The sequence below is a fragment of the Tupaia chinensis genome, unplaced genomic scaffold (assembly GCF_000334495.1).
Source record: "Tupaia chinensis unplaced genomic scaffold, TupChi_1.0 Scaffold000063_1, whole genome shotgun sequence".
Classification (NCBI taxonomy): Eukaryota; Metazoa; Chordata; class Mammalia; order Scandentia; family Tupaiidae; genus Tupaia; species Tupaia belangeri.
In genome coordinates, this window is record NW_006159521.1 from 2191367 (window position 1) to 2203568 (window position 12202).

The following is a 12202-nucleotide window of genomic DNA, read 5'->3' on the forward strand; positions in this document are numbered from 1 at the left end:
TATCCAGAAGTGGAATTGCTGGAGCAAAAGGGATGCATGTCTGTAATTTTATCAGACGAGCCCAAACTGTTCCACATGAATGCACCAATTAGCACGCCCACCTGCAGTGTGAGAGAATGCTCATGATTCTCCATCCCTGCCTCTGTGTGGTGCTGCCCATGTTTTAAATTTCGGCTGTGGAATTGCATCTAATCTTTTTTTTTTTTTTTAATTTTAATTTGTTTTAGTGTGCAGGTGCTCCCTGGAGAAAGACACAGAAAAAGGAAAGCTCACCCTTCGGGGAGCTGGGCACACCACAATCCCTTCTCCACCCTCTGGGGATGTGGGGCATGCACACATGCCTACTGTTTTTCAAGCTTCTGGGTGCGGGACTCAAACAGCCCAGTTGGGCATGTGAGATTCAGCCCTTTAAACACCATGCCACCCACTGACCCTACGTTTCACCTTGACTTCCATTTGTCTTTCCCTTATTATTTTTATTATTTTTTTGAGAGGTTTTCGCTATAGGGCACATGCACTCACCAGAAAGACAGAGAATCAGAGAGACAGAAAGCGAGAAATCACCACCCCAGGGTGGATGGCCACGCCACAATCCCATCTCCTCCCTTCTCTTCTCGGGATCTTGGGCACGCACACACACGCACCCGGCATGAGTTTAAGCCACTGGGTCGGGGATTCAAACTACAGTCAACTACATGGAAGTGCAGCTACATAGCCATTATGCTAACTGTTGGTCCCCCTTATTTTTTTTGTAATAATTATTTTTACTGGGACCAGCAGATGGCATAATGCTTATGCAACTGGATTCCCATGTAGTCGACCGCTGTTGGAATCCCAGAGTTGGCGACTTAAAACTCACATCGGGTGCATGTGGATGAGTGCCTAAAATCCCAAGAGAAGACTGGAGGAGAAGGGATTGCTGTGTAGCCATCCCCCAGGGGGTGACTTCTTGCTTTCTGTTTCTGGGAGCTTGGCAGATTATGTGTGGTGGTTCTTGTCGCGACCGGCCGCACCCCGTCTGTAGGACTGTGTGCCAGGTGCCATCCCACAGCTGCTCTAGTCCGGACAATGGAGGAGTGGTAGGAGGAGGCAGAAATGCTGGTGGCGGGCCTGTGGCAAAGCCAAGGACAGCGTCTGGACAAATTCCTTAGGGAAGAACAAACAGAGGAGTCCTGAAGATGGGGGCAAGGGAAGTGTATCCAAGACCAGAGACTGGGCGGGGATGGGGGCAGGGGTGGGGCCCAGCAGGTTGACATTCTCTGGAGGGCAGGGTGGGCTGCAGCGATTGCAGCGTGCAGGGCAGGGCAGGGCAGGTCCTTAGGCAGAATCTGTGCACCAACCTTAAGACCGGCCTGGCTGTATGGCCTCAGATACGTCAAGGTGGTTTTCTGCGACTCAGTTTCTTTCTCTTTGAGGTAAGAATAAGAGTAGCCTTTTCAGAACGACCTCTCAGTGATTATGGGAACTGAGCTAACTCCGATGAGACTGTTTTATACATGGTGAAGCCCTGTGCAAATGTCCTGTTACTTACCGCAGTAAGACCTGATGCAGTGTCGTTCAGAGCCACAGCCACGCAGCTGTTCTCGCCTGTGTTTTGTGGACAGAGCAGTATCTGGTGCCCACTGAGAGGCCTGGCTTCTATGTTAACATCTCTTCCCACTCCAATGCCTTTCTCCCTGGGGGCTTCACATCCTCAGTCTAACTAGTATGGATTTTAGTGATAAAGAAAAATCCTCTGACAGTGGTCTGACTTCTGTTTTTGCAAAATTTAGCTCTCATTAAAAAAAAAAAATGGATGAAAAATTCCACTTGTAAAAGGATATATGTAACATGTGATATTTAAAGAATAATAATAAAACAAATCTCACACTTAACTTCAGGGGATAAAAACACTACCAGAACCTGCAAAGCCCCATCTGTCCTTCCTTCCTTGATACCTCCCTTCTCTTCACTCTTTTTAAAATTTTATTTAACTTTATTTATTTATTTTAATTTGACCAGAGAGGGACAGAGAGAGAGGGAGAGAGAGAGAGAAAGAGAAAAAGAGAAAGTGAGAAAGCAAACCGCCGGGTCTAGGACTTGACCGGCAGTCAGCCATATGAGAGTCCAGCACCCTTAACCACCACACCACCTGCTGGCCCCTTAAAGAATTATTTTTTAAAATTTTATTTATGTATTTATTTAATAATTTGACCAGTGAGAAAGACAGACAGAAAGTGAGAAAGCAATCCACCAGGTCCAGGACTTGTACTGTGGTCAGACTGTGGGAGTCCAGTGCCTTAACCACCATGCCATATGCTAGTCCCTCCTTTCCTTCACTCTTTCACCCTCAATTTTATATTACTCTTTCTCTCACTTTTTAAAAACTAGCGTTACCACATATGTATTATCCTTAAGCAATATTTTTTTCCTGGCTCTTACTTTTATAATGTAAGTATTCTTCTATAACTTGCTTAGGGATCTCCCTGTGTAGGTGGGTGCAGTGGTAGTTGATTTCTATTCACAGATCTATAGTGTTCCACTGTGGGAATGTACTATAATTACTTATCCTTCTGACAGTGAATGAACATTTGGGTGGTTTCCAGGCTGGGACTAATCTAAGCAATGCTTTTTATGTCATATGCATACGAGTTAATATCTATCCAGAAGTGGAATTGCTGGAGCAAAAGGGATGCATGTCTGTAATTTTATCAGACGAGCCCAAACTGTTCCACATGAATGCACCAATTAGCACGCCCACCTGCAGTGTGAGAGAATGCTCATGATTCTCCATCCCTGCCTCTGTGTGGGGCTGCCCATGTTTTAAATTTCGGCTGTGGAATTGCATCTAATCTTTTTTTTTTTTTTTAATTTTAATTTGTTTTAGTGTGCAGGTGCTCCCTGGAGAAAGACACAGAAAAAGGAAAGCTCACCCTTCGGGGAGCTGGGCACACCACAATCCCTTCTCCACCCTCTGGGGATGTGGGGCATGCACACATGCCTACTGTTTTTCAAGCTTCTGGGTGCGGGACTCAAACAGCCCAGTTGGGCATGTGAGATTCAGCCCTTTAAACACCATGCCACCCACTGACCCTACGTTTCACCTTGACTTCCATTTGTCTTTCCCTTATTATTTTTATTATTTTTTTGAGAGGTTTTCGCTATAGGGCACATGCACTCACCAGAAAGACAGAGAATCAGAGAGACAGAAAGCGAGAAATCACCACCCCAGGGTGGATGGCCACGCCACAATCCCATCTCCTCCCTTCTCTTCTCGGGATCTTGGGCACGCACACACACGCACCCGGCATGAGTTTAAGCCACTGGGTCGGGGATTCAAACTACAGTCAACTACATGGAAGTGCAGCTACATAGCCATTATGCTAACTGTTGGTCCCCCTTATTTTTTTTGTAATAATTATTTTTACTGGGACCAGCAGATGGCATAATGCTTATGCAACTGGATTCCCATGTAGTCGACCGCTGTTGGAATCCCAGAGTTGGCGACTTAAAACTCACATCGGGTGCATGTGGATGAGTGCCTAAAATCCCAAGAGAAGACTGGAGGAGAAGGGATTGCTGTGTAGCCATCCCCCAGGGGGTGACTTCTTGCTTTCTGTTTCTCTGTCTCTCTCTGTCTCTCTGGTAAGCGTGTGTGCCTATAGCAAAAATAGCTCTCTAAAAAAGTATTTTTATTGGGAACCAGCAGTTAGCGTAATGGCTATGTCACTGGACTCCCACGTAGTCGACCACGGTTCCCGTCCTGGACCCAGTGGCTTAAAACTCACGCCGGGCGCGTGTGCGTGCGTGCCCAAGATCCTGAGAGGAGAATGGAGGAGAAGGGATTGCGGTGTGACCATCCCCCCTGGGGGGTGATTTCTCTCTTTCTGTCTCTCTGTCTCTGTCTGTCTGGTGAGTGCACGTGCCCTGTAGCGAAAATCTCTCACCCCCCCCCAAAGAAAAAAGAAAAAAAAATTTATTTAACTTTATTTATTTATTTATAATTTGACCAGAGAGGGACAGAGCGAGAGAGAGAATGGAAAGAGAGAGAGAAAGCAAGCTGCCAGGTCTGGGACTTGAACTGTGCTCAGCCATGTGGGAGTCCAGCACCCTTAACACCATGCCACCTGCCAGCCCCTGCATTTCCCTTTTAACAGAGGAGGTTGGATATCTTTTTTTTTTCTACTTAATTTTATTAAATTTGCTATAGGGCATGTGTGCTCACCAGAGAGAATCTGAGGACCTATCCCCAGGAAGGATGGCCATGCCACAATCCCTTCTCCATTCCCCTCCTGGGAATTTTGGGCACACTCGCACATGCACCCAGCATGTTTAGGACTCAAGCTGCCCAGTCCGCCATGTGGAATCCAGGAGCCCTAACCACCACACCACCTGGCTGGCTCAAATATATGTTTTCTTATAATTGTGGTCCATTTGTATTTGAAAACTGTCTTTTCTCCACTTAAAAATTAAACTGTCCATGGGGCCAGCAGGTGGCATATTGGCTAAGGTGCTGGACTCCCATGTACTCGGCCACGGTTGGAGTCCCAGACTTAGCCACTCGAAACTCACATTAGGTGCTTGTGCCCAAAATCCCAGGAGAAAGGATTGCAGTGTGGCCATCCCTCTGGGGGGTGATTTCTCTCTGTCTCTCTGATGAGCACACACACTCTGTAGCAAAAACTTTTTCTTAAAAAAAAAAAAAAAAGCCGTCCAGTCTAGCATTATTTGTCGGAATTCTTTATAGATTCCGGACACTGCCCCTTGGCCTGCTGTACGCGTTCCGTGCTCTCCTGGTCTCTAGCTTGTCCTCCAACTGTGTAATGTTTTCGATGAATAGAAGGTCTCCATTTTAGTACAGTTAACCTTAATCTTTTCCTTCGTATTTTCCTTTCACTTTTCATGTCTTGTTTGAGAAGTGACTTTTAACCCGAGGTCCTAAAGATAATCTCTTGGATTTTTTTTCTTAACGTTTGAAACTTCCAGATGCCTCTCTGTGGGTTGAGCTGCTGAATCTTCGCACAGAATGGCTCCGGAGGCCCGAGGTTATTTCTATTCCAGGGGGCTTCGCCTCTGCACAGGGGGCTTCCAGGGCTGCCCAGTGCCGAGAGAAAGCCACATTCACTCAGTGGCTGCAGCAGGCGAGCTCTCTGACAGCGGCGGGCCCCTAGGGGGCGCCTCCGCTCCAGACGTGGGGCTGGCTCCCTGCAGCCGCTGCGTCCTGGCTCCTCCCGGCACAGCTCTGAGCTGTGCTCGGCGCCCAAAACCTTCCAGCCTCACCTGCTTCATACTGCCCCCGGTCTGCAGGAGGCTGCAGGACCTCTTCCAGTTCCTTCTTTCTTCCTGCTTTCAATCTGCCCTCGCACCTCTTGCTCTGTCCCGTTTTGGGGAATCCTCCTGGTTCCTTATTGTTGGGGGTAGGGCTGGGGGTGGGAATGGGGGCAAGGCTGCTCAGCAACTTTCTTTCAGAAAGTCAGAGGCTGCTAAGGTTTCAGTCACCCCAAACCCCTGCATCATGTCACTGACGTAGCCACAGGTGCTCCAAATGACCGAAACATCAGGGAGCCCAGAAGGTATGAAAAGGAAGGGCATAGTATCCTTCGTCTGTCAGAATTATTATTATTTTTTAAGTTTTTTGCCGTAGGGCGGGTGCACTAGTAGGAGAGAGACAGTGAGAGAGAAAGTGAGAAGTCACCCCCCTGGAGGTCTGACCACACCCAACCCCTTCTCCTCCATTCTCCTCCTGGGAGTTTGGGACCTGCAGGGTGTCATTTTCAAGTCGCCAGGTCTGGGACTCATGAGGCCACATCACTTCTGCCTACATTTTCTTGGTTAGATTTCAAACAGCCCTCACTAACAGCAAAGGAATCGAAGAAGGGAGTGGTTTTCTTGTTTGTCTAAGAAGAGGGAACAGCATAATAAGCCTGGCATTGTCTCTACCACAGAGTAAAGAAAGGTGATAATCGTGTAGACATCAAGGGAATGGGGACTGTTCAAAAATGCCCCACAGATGCTACCATGGCAAAACTGGACGAGTCTACAGTGTCACCCAGCATGCTGTTGGCATTGTTGTGAACAAACAAGTTAAGGGCAAGAGTCTTGCCAAGAGAATTCATGTGCATATTGAGCATAGTAAGCATTCTAAGAGCAGAGACAGCTTCCTAAAACATGGGAAGAAAAATGACCAGAAAAACAAGGAAGCAAAGAGAAAGGTCCCTGGATTCAAGTGAAGCACCGGCCTGCTCCACCCAGAGCAGCCACTGTGTGAGAACCGATGGAAAGGAGCCCGAGCCTCTGGAATCTATTCCCTATGAATTCATGGCATGATGGGTGTTAAAAAGAAACTAATCTATGGTCTATTAAAAAAAAAAAAAAAGAAACAACAACAACAACAAAAAAAAAACTTCATGGTAAGACTCCAATTAGGTTTTGAAGGTTTGACAAGGTTTAATCAGAGACAGAACAATGGGAACTGTTTTCCAGGTGGAGAAGCAGCTTAAACAAGTGACCACACTGGGAAAGTGAAGAGTTAACTAGTAAAATGCGGGTACTAACCAGTCACAGCCACTGTTGGCCAGGAAAGAACTGCTCAGTGTCGGATTTGGGGAGGTCCCTTCAGAGGGTCTGGGGTAGAGGAAGGCCTTGAGGCGGAGTGGGAGAGGGCTCTGAACAGTAAGAGAGAACTTCCTAGCCACCGCTCCCCACCCAATGTTTGTTTTCAAAACCAAAAAGGCTCCATTCAAGCACATAGGCTAAACCTCTGTCCTGCTTTCAAGACTTAGGAGACTGAAGATGGAAAAGCAGGTTCGAATTACATTGTGAAGGGCTTTGAATGCCAAGGCATTTAGGATTTCCAAACCAGAGATTAACATCATTAATCTCCAATGACAAAATTTAGAGACTCCCTCTCCCTCGATAAATATTTGACAACAAATGAATGGTTAAATATAAACAACAGAGTGCCCATATAATAGTTTGTGATAATTAAAATCAAGTTATGAGTGGGGCCAGTAGGTGACGTGGTGACTAACGTGCTGGACTCCCACATGGCTAACTGTGGTTCGAGTCCTGGACATAGTGACTTGAAAATCATACTGGGCACATGTGCATGTATGCCCAAAATCTCAAGAAGAGAATGGAGGGGAAGGGATTGTGGCATGGCCATCCCCTCTGGAGGGTGGTTTTTCACTTTCTCTCTGTCTCTCTCTGGTGAACGCATGCTCCCTATGGCAAAAGCTATTAATGTGAAGAGATCATTTAGAATGAAAGATGGTAAAGCTATTGTATGAGGGTTGGCCCTTGCTTTAGTCAAGCAGCCAGTACATCATTAGAGTTGGCGATGAGGGTAAATAATTACCACCAAAGTTTTAATTCATTATTATCCAATAGGAATTTGTTTAAGATAGGCAATCCTGACAACAGAACCAAATTATTGACAGCGATCAAAGCCAATTCTTACAGTGTGAATCCTGGACCTAGTGGCTTGCTTTCTCACTTCTTTCTCTTTTTCTCTCTCTCTGGTGAAATGGAAAAATAATAAGTAAAATTTAAAAAGTGATTAGATGAGCAAAGATTAAACCGCAAATAGTGATTTAAAATTTATTTTTTAACTGACAAAATTTTCTATATATTTCTCACGTATAGCATGTTGTTTTGAAACATATAATTAGTATTTATTTTTGGATGGCAGTATATAATTTCTTTTTCATATTTTTGGTATGCTTTTGACTTTTTCTATAATGAACACATTGCTTTAAAAATAAATAACATAAAATAAGTGTTACCACTCAAAAGCAAAGCCCCAACATGTGGAGTTTGGCAAAGTGGTTGTCACTGCTGTTGCATTTTTTCTCAAAAGTGAAATTTTTTTTTTTTTTTTCAGATTTTTACCATAGGGCATGTGTGCTCGACAGAGAGAGAGGGAAAGTGAGAAATCTTTCCCCAGGGTGATGGCCATGCCATAATCCCTTCTCCTCCACTTTCCTCTTAGGAATTTTGGGCATGCGTGCACACTTGCCTGGCATGTTTTTTTTCCAAGCTGCAGGGTCTGGGACTTGAACCACAGAGTTGGCCATGTGGGATCCAGTGCTTTAACCACCACGCCACCTGCTGGCCCACCACAAGTGAATTTCATTCTCACTTTTGCAGAATCCAAGAACTGGGTGCCCATGTGATTTGGTCCACAGTGACTGAACACAGATTGTCTTTGGGATATCAGACTCTGCCTGCCACTGAGTGGATGACTGGAAAACCCTTTCACTTGTCATTCCCGAAATGTCCAAGATTGCATCTATAATTTCAGCAATTCCAGCAATTCCAGAGTGAATGTCTACGCCAGAGAAGCCCACAACCACCGTGAGTCATAGAGGAATGGAAATACCAAGGACTGACCAGCAAACGATAGACAGCAAGAACAGACCAGACATAACTTCTCATTTTATACAGGGGAAACCTGAGGCCCAGAACGATGGGGGCACTTACTTGCCCATGGCCACATGATGAGCTACTGGCAAGGAGGGATTTAAGCCCAGGTCTCTGGAGTCCTGCACGGTGTCATCTATCACCAGTCACAGGCCCTTAGACAATTGGCTCTCTGGGGTTCTGGCCAAATTTGTTTTTGTCCTAGTCTTCAGTATCTACATAGTCAGATAGAGTTTGGGTTACAGTTTACTGAATCACTTCCATTTCTTGTCTACTCAGTTTTGTGATTCACTGGGAATCTTTGACTAAATTCTGTACTTGTTTAAATCCAATATGGTATCAAAAACATTGGTGAGAATATTCTCTGAAGATAGTCTGGCAAAAAGTTACACATACGGCCCAATACCCAGCGAAAAACCAGAATCCATGTATATCTGAGGTGTGCCTAGCCCTGCCCATTTAACCAGAAAGCTTCTCCACTAAACCTCTCCTTCTGGCCCAACACCCAACAAAAAGCCAGAAGGTAGGAAGTAATGTATGATCCATCAGATGACCAGAAACCTCCACAGAGGCACAGGAGATACGGGAAATCATGAAAATCTCTCTCCTGCAAGGGGAAAGAACAGCCCTTCATCATCCACAGAATGGAACTCATGGAAATGTCAGATAAAGAATTTGGGATATTCATAGTGACAAAACTAACAGACATGTAAGAGAAGAGAGACAGCGAACTCCAGAAAATGAAGGAGAAAAGAGACAAGTTCCAGGAGGTGAGGAAGTTCTTCCACAATCTGAAAGAGGAAATACACACCATAAAAAAGAATCAAGTGGAACTGTTAGAGATGAAGGCTGTAACACAGGAAATTAAACCTCCCTTGAAAGTATGAAAACCAGATTAGATCATGCAGAAGAGCGAATCTCAGATATAGAAGACGGAACCTCTGATCTAGAAAAATTCACCAAAAAGACGGAGAAAATAACCCCCAAAAATGGAAATAATATGAGTAATACTAGATATCATTAGACACCCAAATATCCGGATAACTGGCATCCCAGAAGGTGAAGGAAATAATCAGGCATTGATCATCTATTCCATGAAATCCTGGGAGAAAACTTTTCAAATCTAGAGAGGTACTCAAATATCCAGACCAAGAAATACAAAGGACCCCACATAGAATAAACCCAAGAAGATCTTCTCCAAGGCACATCATAGCCAGATTGACCAAGACCACAGAGACAAGATACTAAAACTGGTAAGAGAAAAATGTCAACTTATTTTCAAAGGATATCCTATCAAGGTTAACATCAGACCTATTGTTGGAAACAATGCAAGCAAGGAAAGAATGGGAAGATATAATATTCAAAGTGTTAAGTGAAAAACTATTTTCAACAAAAAATACTGTATCCAGCAAGATTATCCTTCATATGGGAAGAAAAAAACATTCTCAGATAAACAAAACCTGAAAGATTTACCAACACTAGACCAGCTCTCCGAGAAGTTCTGAAGGGAGTGCTATCCCAGGAAAACTAAAGACAGACAGACAAATAAGAGAGAAAATGACCAAGAAAAAGGCCAACTTAATAGGGACAAGTTCTGAAATATCAATAATAATGTTGAATGTTAACAGAAAGGTCAGACCACAGTAACAGTGCAAATTCAACAAAAGAGAGATTATGTGAGACTGAACTGGTGAAATAGGATTCTGTAACTTTTTTCTAAAATGTTACTGATTTTCTTCTATGCTGTGTCTTCCAGACTTAAGGATTTCTGTTTTTTTTTGAGTTGTTGATAGGTTCAACAATTTGTTAAAATTTTTTTTTAATTGAAACATAAACTTTTCTCCCTTCCTGACCCCCTTGCAATTGGAAAATATCTGTGAGCATTCTTATTTTGTGGCAGAATGGTTATTTGCATAAGTTCAATAATACAATAGTATCTGTTGCCTTACATCAGAAATTGAATTCTTCTGGGGCTTTGTGCAAATAACAGACCTAATTGAGATTAACCTATTTTTTTTCCCAAATAAGTTAGTTTATACCTCTCTTTAGTAAAAAGGGGAATGGAGAGAGAGAGAGAAAAAAAAATGTTTCAGAAGAAAATTACAGTGCATTTGTTACTAGATTCTAGCTTTGTCCATACTTTCAGATCTTTTGTGAATCAATAAAATGTGGGGAAAAAGAAAAAGTTTAGTATGGAAGGGAGGGAGGGAAAAGGGGAAGAAAAACTGGTAAAAGTATGTTTAACTGACAAAAAAATAAGAAGTTATTGGGACCAGCAGTTAGCGTAATGGCTATGTCACTGGACTCCCACGTAGTCGACCGCGGTTCATGTCCCGGACCTGGTGGCTTAAAACTTACACCGGGCGCGTGTGCATGCATGCCCAAGATCCCGATAGGAGAGGGGAGGAGAAGGGATTGCGGTGTGGCCATCCCCCCTGGGGGGTTATTTCTTGCTTTCTGTCTCTCTGTCTCTGTCTGTCTGGCGAGCGCACATGCCCTATAGCAAAAATCTCTCAAAAAAAAAAAATGAGAAGCTATTTGCTGATGATAATGTATGTAGTAATATTTTTGTCTTGACTGATTAAATGTAAATAAATTTAAAAATAAGAAAATTTTTTTTAAAAGTTGCACATAAAGTTACCTTTGACCCAGTGATTCCACTTTGAAGCATATACCCAACAGAATTGCCATGAAAGTGTATGTTTGCACAAGCACTGGTACTCATGTTCAGCAGCAGCATCGATTAACGGCCCCAGAGTGGAAACAATCTAGATGCCCACCAACTGATGAATGGGTAAATGAAGTGTGCTAGATCCATACAATGAGATATCAATTTGGCAATAAAAACGGATGCATGTTGTAACATGGATAAACCTTGAAAACATTATGGCGGTGAAAGAAGCCTCTCGCTGAAGACCACATATCATAAATTTCATTTATATGAAATCTGAATAGGCAAATCCATAGAAGCAAAAAGTATGCTCATGGTTTCCAGAGGCTTGGGGCAGAGGGGCTGGGAAGAAATGAATAGAGAATGTCTTAGGTGATGAACGTGTTCTGGAATTAGGTAGGGGGATCATTGTAAAACTCTGGATATTCTAAAACACTGCACTGTATACTTTCAAAGCATGGATTTTATTGTATGTAAATTGGATCTAAAATGAAGATGGTCTCTGATTAAAACCCAAGAAAAATAAAAATGAAGGAAACCCATGAGACAGTGTTATAATATGAAGACCTACACTCCAATTAGACCCTTGAGACCAGAAAATATTTATAAGTAGGTCTTCTACTCTGAAAAGTAGAGCAGCATGGTAGAATTAATCCTGCTTGCTTCCTTTTCTTTTTTCTTTTCTTTTCTTTTCTTTTCTTTTCTTTTCTTTTCTTTTCTTTTCTTTTCTTTTCTTTTTTTAGGATTTTGCCTAAAGTGTATGATGGGCACCCTGGAGAGAGGCAGACACAGTGAGAGGGAAAGTGAGAAATCCCCCCCACCCCACCCAGTGATGGCCACACTGCAATCACTTTTCCTCCATTCTTTGGGAGAACTTGGGCAAGCACACATATGCACCTGGCATCATTTTCTGAGCTGCCAGGTCCAGGATTCAAACCATGGAGTCGGGTATGTGGAATTCAGCTGCTTGACCTCCATGCTACCTGCTAGTGAAAGTTTTTCTTTTTTCTCTTTTGTAATTGAGATTTATTGGTTGTGTTGAGGATCACTACAGACATTTCAATTTGTACCCAATTCTTTTTCTTTCTTTCTTTCTTTTTTTTTTTTTTGAGAGTTTTTTTGCTATAGGGC